At 43.2% G+C, this 9,018-nt stretch overlaps 1 protein-coding gene across 4 annotated transcripts in view; it reads right to left on the bottom strand.

Annotated features, from left to right (window-relative positions):
• LOC1278321 (insulin-like growth factor-binding protein complex acid labile subunit) overlaps positions 1 to 9,018 on the bottom strand; it is a 113,874-nt gene that overhangs the window by 10,686 nt on the left and 94,170 nt on the right. The window contains exon 1 of one of the 4 annotated variants that reach the window (XM_061662152.1): positions 4,512 to 4,653. The exons of the other annotated variants lie outside the window; for them this stretch is intronic. The gene's annotated coding sequence lies outside the window, so the exon portion shown is untranslated. Of the gene's footprint in view, positions 1 to 4,511; positions 4,654 to 9,018 lie in introns of those variants that run through there. 4 annotated transcript variants of the gene reach the window in all.

Below are 9,018 nucleotides of genomic sequence, written 5' to 3'. Positions count from 1 at the left end.
TACAAAATTTACCATAATGTCTGAAACAGTGTTTTCCAAAATTATTGAATTTAAGTTAAGCAGTTCATAATTTCATTGATAGAATCTAACATGGTTCTGTAGGCCAATTTTTGAAAATTTATTGGAGTTAAAAATGTTGGAGTGTTTTTTTAGATGTTGGCAATGTCCTAACAATTTTCTTGAATTTCTTTAGTTTTTTTCACAAAAAACCTTATATTACACAGTTTTTGTATTGTTTTAGTAATGTCTACTTGTAGCTATTAAAAATCAGGTCATATACCTTGTAGACTAATCTTTTTTTAGTAAAAAATGGTTGACTTACAGACAAAAGTAGGTGCGTGAGAATAAAAAAAATGGTGCACACTCTCGAACATTGATGCCTTAGAGGCAAAATTGATTTTGCAAAATTTCATTCACACCTTCAAAATTTGATGTCGCTGAGTCAAAATTTGGCGGCAATGACTGCAATTTATTATTCTGCTAACAACCAAATTACAAAAAATGCATCTTAATGCGGTCTTTGTTTTTCAACATCTTTGAGGCTATTTGTGTGTTTTATGTCAAGAGTTGCAATGCATTTTGGCACCATTGCAGTAACTCCGTTCAATGCTTTAAACATTGAACGTTTCAACATATCTCTGCTGAAATAACGCAACGAAAATCTAGATGATTCTGATAAAACGTTTTCCCAAATGTCCTGAAATTCCTGTAAGCCCCTAAAGCCTCTAAAAGTAATCTATTACTTTGTCATTTGTTTTTAGAATATCTAACGATGTCCCAAAAATTGAATGTTTTATAATTGCCAGAGTTATTTGATAAGTTTACACTGCACTTAATTGTTCTACGAAACCCCTCAATCCAGTTTCAGCTACGCAGGAAACGACCAGTTGGAAATCGAACCCGTCCAACATTGCAGACGCGACGGCATCCGTCCAATGGAGCGTTTATTGACGTTGATTCATGTAGATTAAACATCATAATTAAATTTAACATTGCAAAGGTAAATAATCCGCACGAACAGTAAATCCTCATCCAATCTCGATCTCCCTTTACACGATAATTCAACCATGACAGACAGTAATTCTATTACTGCACACCTCCGGCAGGCACTGCTGGTAGTACTGCTAATATTCACACAACACGCCACTGCTAAGCTACACTTTGCGGAACGACGGTAAACCACAGCAAGAGGCGGAAATGAATTAAACTGCAGTCGAGAAATCGTCTGCAAAATATCACTATTCATTAAAGCTAATTCAATATCGATATGGCAAAAGCATCTATAATTGAACGGTGGTAGCCCTTTTTGAAGGACACGGAAGAGTAAGTCGGGAGAAGCGGAGGTTAGCAAAATGACAAGCAATTACAAAACCACAATCTTACCAGTGTGTGTGAATGTGGAGTAAAGCCAAACCAAGCTGCAACGATCTGTTGGCATAACAATTAGATCCGAATTCATCAACGATCTAACGCACTGGCAAGCCATAGTGCGAACAAGGCAGGATGGTTCCCGCCCGATTGGTTTGCTGGCATTTCCACTGCCAGAGACTTCCGATGTAACCGGGCTAGCGACCGGGTCGGCATATGGATACAGCAAGTTTGAGTTAAAGTGTGCGGTATCCTGTCCCTCTCTCGCTCGGTCTTGCTCTACGGGGGGAAAGGCGGGAAACCCGAGAGTGGCATCATCAGTTGGCAAAACGGTTGGGAGTACGGGAGTATGGCCTTTGTAATGGGATAACTTCCTTCCAATTAAATAATTTATTCATTTACAGCATTCCAAAGCGCCGGCGGGTGTGGAGCAGTTTTGCATTTACGCTACATTCGATCTAGATCTTTCTCGCCCCCATCCGCACACCCCTTGTCAAAGTGCTCTAAGACCAAAGGGGTTGTCGCACGAAAGCGCTGTGAGTGGAAAAAGGGGATTCCGTCGCAACATCCGGTCGGAGCAAAATCCTATCCTGTATACGGCGCAAAGGCGCTGTGTGTTGCTTCTCCCATCGCTCCTTCTCATTCCCTTTCCACCCCGGAACCCTTTTGCAGAATTTCATCGACATCCTTCTTATCCACACGGCACACCGTGGTCCGGGACCCTTGCACGAACCATTTAATTATTGAGCAGTCATCGAAACAGGCGCCAGCGAGCGCTCCGTTTGGCTCAAGATTGAATAATTCACTCCAATTGAATTAGTATCTCAATCTGGATGTGTGCGAGTGTGTGGGATATGTTTACCATTCCTCCATTGGCCCATTGGATATCCGGCGGAAGGATCTCGGTTCACTGCCAGCAGCTCGCAGTTTCGCTCCGCTTTATTGAGGTAATTACAGGTCAATTGTTTTGAACCTGTTCGGCATGTTGGGAGTCGGAAGAGTATGGTGGGGGGTTTTGCCGCTCCTGCCGTCGTCTGGCAAGGCGGGACCAACAAAACCAGGACCTTCGGTCAAATTTATTACCGTCCATTTTGTAGCCCGGTTTCGATTCGATTTTGTGTGCCAGGAGCGGGATGAAAACGTCCCGTTTGCAATGTTAGGCAGCAGCAGCAGCAGCAGCATCTACCGTCCTATGCCCTGGAGAGTAGTATGGGTCCTTTTTTTGTTTGGACAAAAAGGACAAGGAGGACAGGAGAAACAATAAATGGTTTTCCATTAAGCTTTCATCAGCAGATCATTGATTTGAGCCATTATTTTTTGCTGTTGTTCTATGAAGCGACCGATTTTTGAGTTATTTTCGTTATTGGTCCCGCTCTTTCAAGTCCACCTTGCAGCGATCACCGCAAGCAGCAGGAGGGACACGGTGCTAATAATGGTTCATAAATAATAAAAATAGACAGGCCAAAAGGCCTGTCCCGTGTTATGAAAAAAAAAACGAGTGCCAAATTTAGAACAGAGAAACCGGAAGCCTCGACGAAATAAAATTGCAAAAGTATCATCGGTTCAATCGTTACCCGTTGGAGTTTTTTTTTTGGTTTTTGTTTTTGTAGTTTTGGAAAATTCTAGCAAACTCCCGTTCAGCTTGCGAATAAATATTGCATCATTTCCTGTGTCCGTCCAGGCCACGGCACAGCGAGCGGGAAACTCATAAAACAAAATTGAAACAGCAGCAGCAGCAGTGTAGCAAAAACAAGCTTCAAACAGAAGGCGTCCAAGAAGTCCCCCACCGCACCATCATAATGCGACATTTATCGCCGACATAACCCCAGCCCGGATGATAACTCAATTATCTGCCCATGTTCGGCAACGCTGCTTCGGGGTTCTGCAAAATCTCGTCAACTTCTGCGCGATCGAACTCGGATTGCAGGAATAGTAGTAGCGGAACCTCTAGCAGCAGCAGTTATGGAAATATTTGGTGCCTAAGCTGCTGTTGAGCTGTACTTCTTGGAACTCAGACGTGTCCTGCCGCTTTAAAGAGCAGGAAGGTTTCTCTTGTTTGTACACAAAAAAGGTCCGTCATAGTTCAGTTTATTTGCTTCCTAAAGCATACTGCCAGCTCGCCGGTCCCGTGTTCAAACGAAGAGCAACTTAGAGCCTTGGCAATGACTTCTTCCACCATCGCAAAACCGTTGGGTAAGGGTGGGTGAGTTAAATTTTTGCGAAACAACTTGTTTTGTTTCTTCCTCTTGCTACTCCTGCTGTCCGGATGGATGTCTTGTGCTGGTGCTTTTGTTTTGTCTTGATCCTTTCTTGTTTATTTCGTTCGTTGACTTCCCACTGGCAGCCACGCTCGAGGGCCTGGGAGTAGGAAAGCAAGAAGGCCTAAATACATAAATTTTCTATTCCATTCTTCCTTCTTCCCTCCATTGTCCATGAAGTCTGCGGCCTAGGCCCTGCCGGCACAGCTCTAGAACGTAGACCGTGCAATAGCGCAACAGTGCAGCGCAAAGGCATGGCAGAAGTATGGAAAAAGGGTAATATGAGTAAATTTTTCATTTCTCCATTGCCCCGTTGGATGGCCAAGAGACTTGAGGCCCTGGCACACACCCACACAAACACATAACCACAAGCAACAAGCTGTGGGAAAGGGATCACAAAGCCGGCACAAACAGAAACGGAGAGTGCAAGCCAATTTGTTTTCCTCGTTCGTGCGCCTTTCCCCCTCCCACCGAACGATAAGCCGGTCGTTGCCGAGAGACACGCTGGCTGCCCAGTTTTCGCAGAACCTTTTTGTTTTTTTGTTTTTTTTTTTTTTGTTTTTTTTCGAAAAGGACAGGCAGGAGTAATGTGTTTAACATCGGCAAAGCCATCACATCGGCTTGCTGCTTGGAAGAGCTGCAAGAGAACATCTCACAACAAGCTGGTGTGTGTGTGTGTGACTATGTGCCTGTGCACACTGTGCGGACGATATGAGTGACGGTTTGTTTATAACAAAAGCGAGTGGGAAGCAGCAAAACAACAAAACAAAAAATGGCGAAGAAAATTATAAAAATGGCAGTTGAAAGCAGCAGCAGCAGCAGCACCAGCCCAAAACCCCCCCGAAGGGCGAAAAATGACGAACGAAACTAAAACCGGCAGCATACCGACGTATGATGGGGTTTGCTGTATTGTTGTTTCCGCTTCCTGTCATGTTTCCGTACCGGACGTCCGACAGCCCGCGCCAGCCCGGCTGGGGACGGAAGGGCATACATAACAAGCTCATCTCGTGGGTATTTCGCGCGAACAAAAAAAAAAAAGGAAAGGAAAGGAAAGAAGTCAAAGACTGTTGTTTGCATTTGTTTGTTTGGGTTTTTGTTGCTTGTGTTTACTTCTTTTGTGTTTCTGTCCCCGTCACTTGAAAACGGCAGCAGCAGCAGCAGTATGATGGACAGCACGATGAAAGGTGAATAGATGTGAAAGCGAATGGACTGGAGTGCAGCTTTAAAGGATGTGCAAAATGGCTCGCGTGCAATTATTGTTCCGTGCAGCAAATGGTTTCGTTGCGTGAGAAAGTGATTTAAAATAAAAAGTAAATCTGATGTCGAATTGTAATTTGCGGCACTACAATTATAATTTTAAAAACTAATGAGGTAAAAATGGCTTTTTGAGACTGTTAAGCATGATAAATAGTGGTCAGGAATTGTATCCATTTAATTTTAAATATCCTGAAGAGATGTAGCGAAATATTCTAGGATGCAGCCTATAGCAAAATTTAAATTAATTGTGAGACCAATTTCCTTTCCAACAGAAGTATTTTACTACATGAGTAGATGTCGGTACGATTTGATAACATTTTAAAATCATTTTCACTATGACATATTAACAATACTTAAGTGTATAATAAACTGTAAGAATTGTATCAAATATGCATATTAAAAAATGTGAATCATTGTACAAACTTCATACTTGCTAGAAGCTGTTTTATTTGTTAAATAAACTAAGGGTTATAAGGTGAGGAGATTCCTGCAAGCAACAATCAACATTTTTTTTTTCATCTTTTTCAAACAACATTCAACATTTCATTGGACAATGTGTGTATAGTTTTATAATATTGTAATTATTATTTTATTAAATTCATGCATCATCTTTTTACAATAATACTTTGATTATTGAAGCATTAAAACTATCTCAAGAACACTTTTCATCAATTGCGTTTTAGAGACGGAAAAAACAAGTAAAAATAACATAATATCTGTGAGAGGTATAAAATACTGAGTTATTTATTGAATAAATATTAAGACAAATACAATAACGAAAAAGTAATTTTCAGTGCAATTGTACAAAAAAAATGAAACAAAATAAATAAAATAAGTTTTTTTGTATTTTCCCTCAAACTGCAACAAAAAAGGGCAAATGGAGACGCATGGTGCCTTGTAGAATTTTCCTCATATTTTTTGTTTATTCGTAACATTAACTCTCAACACATTTGAAGCACTTTTCAATGCTCAATCAATGCTCTATCAACCACCAGAAAAACGAGTTTTGTCTGTTTTCGATTCCGTAACAACCACGCAACTGACCGTGCCCGTGCCTACAAGCAAATGTCCATCCATCGACGGAGACCATCCATCTCCACCCGAAATGCCGGGACCCATTTCACTTGCCTCGATCATAACTCATACTGCCCCAAGGGGCTGAGCTGAGGCGGAGCAAGTACATTGTAGCAACATTATGAAGGAAAGGATACAGCAACAATAAAATCATAGCCAAAGGACCTTTTCCGGATGGGGGTTTCCTCCTCCTTTAATTCGCTTCATAAATCAAACAAAAAATCCTTCACAAAGCGGACGTAAAGCAGCTGCTTCTAGAGTGCTGTTTGTGGGTGTGCAGTTCTTTCTCCCCCCTGCTGCTGTCCAGTTGTACATTTGTCTTACAACGACAGCAAAGCTTGCTCCACACGCAGCGATGATATCGAACAGTTGGACACACTGCAAAGCTCGGCGAGCGGTGTGTACCCGCTCTCCCCAGAAGGGTCCATTTGCATCAATCATCAGCTATCGAAATAAACCCCGGCCTTAAACCCCCTGTCTAGGAGCGATAAGCGGCATACATCATTCAGGATTTGCTGAAGCCAAAAGATAAGCGAAGCCGTACCGAAGGCATAGAGCATAGAGTGGCAGCAACAAAAAAAGCCATCCCCTTTTGAAAGCTTTCAGGCCGTCGTTGGTTATCAGATCAGATCGACAATAGAGCGAAGGGTTTTAATGCCGATGTAATTGAATTCAGCAAATAAAAAAAAGGAAAAAAAAACAAGTTCGAAGAAAACAATAATCCTTCCACTCCAACGTTTTCTCTCTTTTTCATGCCAAAAACCCCTCTCCACATACTGAAGAGAGCTTTTTTTTATTGCTTGCTGGTATAATGGCGACAACAAAGGCAGCAACACACCAATTGATTGCATTGTGCTTTCGAACGATAATTTAAAATCAATAAACACTTGTCCTCAACGACATCAACAATCAAGTGTCAAAAGCGGCAAACCCCACTTCACGGCACTCATTGCAGTCTTGCCCTTTCCATCGTCGGTGGTAACGAAAAGCTTTTCCACTTACAACGGCCCACCCTGCTTGGGTACACTACTCTCTGGCCGACACTTGACACGGTATCGGCGCTCGCTCGCACCGAGGACGACAGGACGACAAGACGCTCTTCGATTGCATAATCAACAATGCTCACGCGTCCGGCGTAAGAGGCACGTCGTTTCGGTAGTAGGGCACGCGGGTACCAGCTGCTGCTGCCGGTTTTCCAAACAGTCGGTAGGGGACGTTGAGGACGCACAGCTGGTTGGTGCAAGCAATTGTGGTCGTTTTTTTTTTTACAACAACTTTTTCTTCAACATTGTCCTCCCAGCGCTTGAAGGATCGGACACGAGACACTTCGCTTTCTTTGCCTGTGTGCGCAGGGGAGTGATGACTCCAAAGGAACCCCACACACACACACACACATACGGAGAGCATGTGCTGCTGCAGGTCCAGTACCATCGTTGCTCAAGATGATCGAAAAATGTAGTACACGAGCAGTACTAAGGCGAACACCGCACACATTGAGGCTGCCCGCATGTGTGCAAAACGGGAGCTCGATTAAATCTTCCCTCGGCAGCACAGACACACACAGCCAAGTAGAGCAAACCCCCTTGAGTGTCGTTCAAGACACTTCTCTTTTCTTGAGCTTTCCAGCACACAGTCTCTCTGTGTGTGTGTGTATGCCACCACAGTCCGTTTCTTCCGGCTGCAGGCGAATTGACATCAGCGCACTTGGGCATCGGTACTTCTTCCTACGGCTTGGAAGCAGCAGTTAGCTTGTGACATCCACCGCATGATTTGTGGTAACTTATAGGCTGTTAAACGTTTGCAGAAGCCGTGTCGGTTTTTATAGCTCAAAGGCTCTTTAATTGGATGGTTTTGAAGCTCACCAATGTGTTCTTGGTGAGAGTGGTCCAACCACATTGGCAGGGACATTTTTGAGGCCGATAGAGCCTGTTGGAGTAACATATTTACGCTTTATTTATTTACTCAAAACTTTTGCAATATATACGGGTACTGGTACTTCAAACAAATGCTTCACTTGCAGTGAGAGCAACAACAACAAAAAATGTTTGGAGTTTGATGTTCCCAAAAGACTCATCAAATATTGGATCTTTTCTGCTTGCTTACTCCAACATTCATGGATATTCCGTTACACGACCCAGATCTTAGCTGGAAGATTTATCCTCTCCTTTTACTAAGCTACACAAGCTATAAAACAGGTATGTGAGTGTTGCCACCATTATGCTATACTCGTTTGTTTGAAACGTACACATCGTTTGTGTCTCCTGCAGCACCGTAAGACATTAAGAGGTGCATCAACGGGTGCCCAAGAATGCACGAGCAAGAAGTGATGTGTTTGTACACACATACTGTAGGAGACGCTGGATGCTGGAAATAAAGATGCTAATGGGTTTTTCCCAGTGGTTCGGTGTAGACGAATAATTGAATTATTCCATCGACCAGGACTCTTGATGGTGCTGCTCTGCTCCTTGGCGCCGCCCCGTGCAAGATGTGTTAAGCACTGTCGCAAATGCTCTCCCAAACAAACACACTTGCACACACACACACATACACATGGTCACGAAAGTTAGTGTACCCCGCATAAAGAGTGCCAAAGTGCCAGCAGGATGGCAATGCACCTCGCACTCCACGCTCGATGAGTGTTTGCTGTCATAGGTTAATAGTGAGCAGTGTGGTGTAGTAGTAGTAGTAGTAGTAGTAGTAGTGCTAGTACTTGTCGTAGAGACGCTGATGCACTAGCACTAGCAGTACTCTCTCACTCTCTGGTGGGGCTGGCTGGAATTGAAATCTTGTTATGCGAAAATTCAATTAGGAATCAAATTGTTTTGCCTTTTGCTAACAACGTTAAGGTTTGGTGAAGAGCCTTTTTCGGACTAGCGGCAGAGACCACAGAGCAGTGCAGCAGTTTGCTAGTAGTGTCGGGTGAAAGGGTTCTGCTGCAAGCGTTCTTCGAACGACGATCGGCATGGTGAGTTGTTCGATATATTGGTGGACAAACACAAATCGGAAAACCAGCTCCAGGAGTTGATGTGTTGCTCTTGTCTTAAAACATATAGAGACAGTG

This window comes from Anopheles gambiae, chromosome 3 (assembly GCF_943734735.2).
Source record: "Anopheles gambiae chromosome 3, idAnoGambNW_F1_1, whole genome shotgun sequence".
NCBI lineage: Eukaryota > Metazoa > Arthropoda > Insecta > Diptera > Culicidae > Anopheles > Anopheles gambiae.
Note: the sequence above shows the minus strand (reverse complement) of the source record. Positions and strands in the feature narration are given on the sequence as shown.